The sequence below is a fragment of the Bos indicus genome, chromosome 1 (genome assembly GCF_029378745.1).
Source record: "Bos indicus isolate NIAB-ARS_2022 breed Sahiwal x Tharparkar chromosome 1, NIAB-ARS_B.indTharparkar_mat_pri_1.0, whole genome shotgun sequence".
In the NCBI taxonomy this organism is placed as follows: domain Eukaryota; kingdom Metazoa; phylum Chordata; class Mammalia; order Artiodactyla; family Bovidae; genus Bos; species Bos indicus.
Genome location: NC_091760.1, coordinates 16756173 through 16762185, shown reverse-complemented (window position 1 = coordinate 16762185; position 6013 = coordinate 16756173).

Here is a 6013-nt window from a genome sequence, read left to right as displayed (position 1 = left end):
GCATTTTCTTTTTTTTCTTTTTTTTTTTTCACAGGAAAAAACAGAGAAGGTTTTCACATGAGACAAACAACTGTTAAGGACTTAAAATAGAAGGCTTTAATCAGAATTGTGGTGAAATTCACATTCCACATTTGAGAAAAGGATGAATTTCAAAACTAACCTCAACTTGGAACTTCCTAATGTTTGTTCTCATTTACTTATTTCTACTCACTTTTTTTCCTCTCCTACTCAAAAAGCCTTTTGATGGAGAATATCACTTCCTGTATGTGATATTCTTCCTTAAATAGAGAGCCTCTGGTTAAATTCTCTTAGATCTTTCTGTCCTTTGTTATTAAGGCCTATTTACCAAGATGACTACCTAATTTGGGCATTCATTTTAAATGTAGTGTACACATTCTGGAAAATGCAGGGCAGGAGTAGATGGAAGGCATCTGTTGTGTATACACAATTAGGCTGGGCTGGTACTGTCCCTACCTAATTGTTAAGGGCTGCAGTTTATTGATTTCTAAAGCTTTTATTTACACAGCACTACTGATGATGCAAAAATAATTTTTTAACATGTCCAGGAGATCTGGAAGAGCTACATTCACTAAAATACTTCTGCAGTAAAACATGCATAATCTAAAAATGATACAGTTTATAAGGTTAATTTAGGTCAGCTTTTGCTTAGAAAGAGCTTAGGTCACCTTGAATTTTCACCCATCTGGGTTAACCTTTTGTTAATTTCTTTTTTCCTTTAAGCTATCATTTTTCAAAGAGCTTCGCATTCCAGGGGCTTCCCAGGTGGCACTAAACAATCTGCCTGCCAGTGCAGACATAGGTTCAATCGCTGGGTTGGAAAGATTCCCTGGAGACGGGAATGGCAACCCACTCCAGTATTCTTGACTGGAGAATCCTATGGACAGAGTAACCTAGCAGGCTACAGTCCATGGGGTCTCAAAGAGTCGGACACTGCTGCGCAACACTTTCACTTTGGATTTCAGAATTAGATAAGGGATTATAAACCTGCAATGTGGTCAAAATCCAAATGTATGAGGAAGAAACTGAGACAAGATGAGTAAAGCAATCCGTTCAGGGTTCCACAGCTGCTCCCTGATAAAGCCATGATAAAAATTCCAGGAGCACAGATCTAGCGGGTCGTCTCAGTAGAATGAATAACAAAGCAGGAAAATTCCACTTTCTTTATTGAGGTAAGAAACACGTCTTAGAATAGGAGGCATTTGAGTTTTTCACAGTTGATTTTAACAAATTTGTTACTTACTCTATGCTTTTTCTCACCAAGTAAATTAAACACAGCAAGGGAAAGAGATTGAAATATGACCTTTGGATGAGTTTGGCTAGGCAGACATTCAGAAATGTACCAGAAAGAGAGGAAGGACCAGATTGTGGGCTCTAAGCATTACATTAAGGCTTGGAGATGAGGCACTCTCCTGGAAATAACAAGGAAATAGATTGAATGATGAATGGTATGTCAGAGTTGTGAAGGTTAATGAGTTAGTATTTAAATTGCTAATACGATAGGGGATCTTTAAATATGTATATATGAGAACATCTTTATACATGTAACTTTGAAGCATGTGTGTGCTCACTCAGTCCTGTCCAACTCTTTGTGACACCATGACGGTAGCCCAGCAGACTCCTCTGTCCATGGGATTTCCCAGGCAAGAATACTGAATTGGCTTGCTGTTTCCTCTTCCAGTGGATCTTCCGGATCCAGAGACTGAATCTGCATCTCCTGTGGCTCCTGCATTAGTAGATGGATTCTTTACAAGTTAGCCACCTGTGAAGCCCCCATAACTTCCATAAGTAAACCAAAATAGTTATTTGTGGCCCACATCAAATGCTACCTTCTAAATCATTGTGTAAATTTACATGAACTCTTGCTTCTATTTTTAACAAATCAAATTTGCACTGGGTCCATGTTTATTAAAATGCTCCATGACTGCTTTATCAGTGGCTCAGATTGTGATACAGACATAACATGCACTTGAAATTTATGTTTGAAACTACTTTGAAATAGATCTTTAAGAGTTCTAGTCAATAATTTGTATTTATTAGCGTTTTGATTAGTTCAAGTATTCACTATTAAAAATGTTAGAAATGATACTATTATTGGAAAGTGTCAGAGATAGTTGGTTATCTCAAAAGTTTCCAAACTGTAATCATGTGACATAAACACAACAAATTGGATTGACAGGAGGATCCCACCTGAAGATGTCACTTGCTGAGCAAAAAGACAATGCATTGAGCTAACTAAAAACATGGTGTTCCCATGGGGGAAGCAAGAGAGAGGGAGTAATATAAATCAAATAGAAAATATTCCTTCCAAAGTATTGAAATAAGACAAGACGAGTACAGAAAAAGAGTCAGGCAAAATAAGGTGTCAAAATCTATAATGAAATGTCAAAATTGTAGAAGGAGTTACTAGAAACGTGTTAGCTGCAGGTTACAAGTTGTTGTTGCTTTTGTTATTGGTATGTGAGAGAATTAACTACAGTAGCACTCAAATAATACCAGGATAATTAAAGTTCTGTCAGGTTCCCTATTATAAACCCCGTCTTTCATGCTCAGTCATATAACAGCTCGAGGATGAAATTTAGGATGCATTGAAGACTAAGAAATCTTAGTATCTAAGTGGGATATCTTGGATAAAAAGGTACACATTCACTATGTATAAATGTGTCTACATACCTAAATATATGTGTATTTCCCTCGCCATGTATGTGTGTATAAATATTCTAAAAGATAAAGAAAAATAGTTAGCTTTACCCTACAGTTTTCAAAAGTTAACTTGGTGTGAAAACTTCAGGAAGTGTGCTCAATTAGTAGTCATGCATTTGTCTATGAGCTATTGATTCCAGGTTTTTATCTTTTACCAGAAGCCTTTGGTGTGAGTTTGTGTGTGTGCACGTATGTGTGACATCATTTCTCTTAAAAATTAAGTTCATTTATATTTATATAAGTCCATCTTGCAGTTTATAGTCATGCTTTATCTAGTCTTCCATTTATCTTTTTTAATTTTATTTTATTTTTTAACTTTACAATATTGTATTGGTTTTGCCATATATCAAAATGAATCTGCCACAGGTATACATGTGTTCCCTATCCTGAACCCTCCTCCCTCCTCCCTCCCCATACCATCCCTCTGGGTCATCCCAGTGCACCAGCCCCAAGCATCCAGTATCATGCATTGAACCTGGACTGGCGACTTGTTTCATATATGATATTATACATGTTACAATGCCATTCTCCCAAGTCATCCCACCCTTTCCCTCTCCAACAGAGTCCAAAAGACTGTTCTATACATTGGTGTCTCTTTTGCTGTCTCATATATAGGGTTATTGTTACCATCTTTCTAAATTCCATATATATGCATTAGTATACTGTATTGGTGTTTTTCTTTCTGGCTCACTTCACTCTGTATAATAGGCTCCAGTTTCATCCACCTCATTAGAACTGATTCAAATGTATTCTTTTTAATGGCTGAGTAATACTCCATTGTGTAAATGTACCACAGCTTTCTTATCCATTCATCTGCTGATGGACATCTAGGTTGCTTCCATGTCCTGGCTATTATAAACAGTGTTGTGATGATCATTGGGGTACACGTGTCTCTTTGAATTCTGGTTTCCTCAGTGTGTATGCCCAGCAGTGGGATTGCTGGATCATAAGGCAGTTCTATTATCTCTCACTTTCTCACCAACTCTGAAGGGTGTTTTTGAGCTTAAACTTTAAATTGTCAGTGTTTTTTCATATTGTAAATGTGTAGACAATGTGCTAATCCTTCCCAAAAGCTGGCAGACCTTTGACAGATCTTGAATGGACACATTCTATGAGTCCTGTTTATATGTAATCCATTAAAGGCTCTTAATCCCAAATTCATTTTCCTGTTTCTACTTTTCATTATTTTTCATTTTGTAGATTGAAAACACAAGAAATGTCTGGGACATAAAAAATATAAACTTTGTGGTAAAAATTGATATGGGCAAATAAGAAAAAGGACGATCACCATGCTAAGTATTTTTTTTTTTCCTGAGTACTTTCATGCTTGTCTTATGTCCCAGCCCCTCCAAGATGGTGTTTGAGAAGAGTGAGACATTTTTCTATGCAACATTCTTAGAGAAATCATGTGTTTTGCAAAGCTAAGCTTCTTGATTATGTTGAAATTCAAGTACAAGCTAAATATAATTCCCAGATGAGCATATTTATGCATATCATCCATTATTAACTTCTGTATAATATTAAATAAAAGACATTTCCAGTCATCCTGGCAAGAATTAAAAATATGGATGCCACCATGCTATTGATTATTGTTCTACATGGTTACACTTTAATATGCATAGTAATGAAAAATAAATATTCTAAGAATCCTTCAGTGATACACACCATTCTTCTGAAAATGCTAAGATATATTTTGCACAAACTTCATACACTATTATCCACTATTAAATATAATTCTCTATTGTACTATATATTTAGGACTGCTCTGTGGAGTAGTCTCAGGTTTTTATGTGTATTGGAGTAGTAACAAGAATTCTATAATACAGAATGCATCTCACTATTATTAATAATAATAGCCTCTACTACAAATCACATCACTGTGTGAACATTTAGGACATGCTGTCTCTAATTTACAGAAGAGTCCTGCTTGCTAAACTACCTCAATAATTTCAATCATGATACTATTGTTGAAAATCTGTCAATATGCAAGCCTGGGTGCCTGGTGCAGGAGAATCTAACTGATAGTAAAACCATTTAGGATCTCTCTGACCTCAAAGAGCCTGTCCTGTAACTAAGGATATTGATTGCAAACAAAAAGAATGTCTATCAATTCAAGACTTGTCTTATTATGATGTCTTAAACATTTTAGTAGCCTCCTAGCTAATCATTTCTCCCTGGGTCAGGAAGATGTCCTGGAGAAGGGAATGGCAACTCACTCCAGTATTCATACCTGGTAAATCTCAAGGACAGAGGAGCCTGGCCGGCTACAGTCCTGGGGTCACAAGGGTTGGACACAATTGAGCAAATGTGTATGTACAGCTAATCATTTCACTTTTATTAGTCAGAAAAATGCAGTTTACATAATGCTTGTGTATATGTGTAGAAATTTTTACATAAACTTAAAAATAATTACTTTTATTAATTTTAATAGAATCAATATGTGGAACTATGTTAACCTAAATGAAGATGCAATCAAATAACACCAAAGTTTAAAATTTCCATGTAAACTTCTTAGAGAAAACAAGGCGCCAGCATTCTGAGTCTGAAATTAGGGTCCCTAAGATAAAGAATCACTATTGGGAAGGAATCATTTCTAAATACAATCACCCTTATTTCCAGTCAGAAAATAATAACTATTTCCAAGCTACATTGGGCTGAATTTCCTGCTAACAAATGTGATAATATAGAACTCTATGAAAATTAATGTTCCTCTGAGAGCTCCAAAATGATCTTCTCAAAAAATAATATTGGTGCATTAAAATAAAGAATTACACATTAGGTTTCAAGCTAAAACTCATAGCATTAATGCAAAAATAGGCTGTGATGTATCTTCCTTATTTTTTAAAACAATTTTTAAACTGTTGGAAGATGTTTGGAGAAATTAATCTATACCAAGGTTAAGATCATAATGAATCTCATTTCTCAGAAATTTTCAGAGGCATTTCAAGCAGATGAAACATAGTTTTATTTTGTTATCATTTTAAAGAATTTCAGAAATAGTGCTTAACTCCCATTATTGATATAAGGCAACCATTTTCACTGCTATTCATTATTTCATACATACTCTTGATTTGAGCATGCATGTCATTATATACTCGGTTTGATTGTGCATTTTTTCTACATCTTCTTTCCTTTTATTGAAAAAAAGTTCTTAGAAAATGGCAGTCTCTATCAATGGGCACAACAAATCAACAGGACTATATCGGTGGAAAACAGGCAAGATAAAAATAAAGATGCACTGGCTTCTTAATTTGGTTAAGAACACACAATGTCAGTAACTTACTTTTCTTTC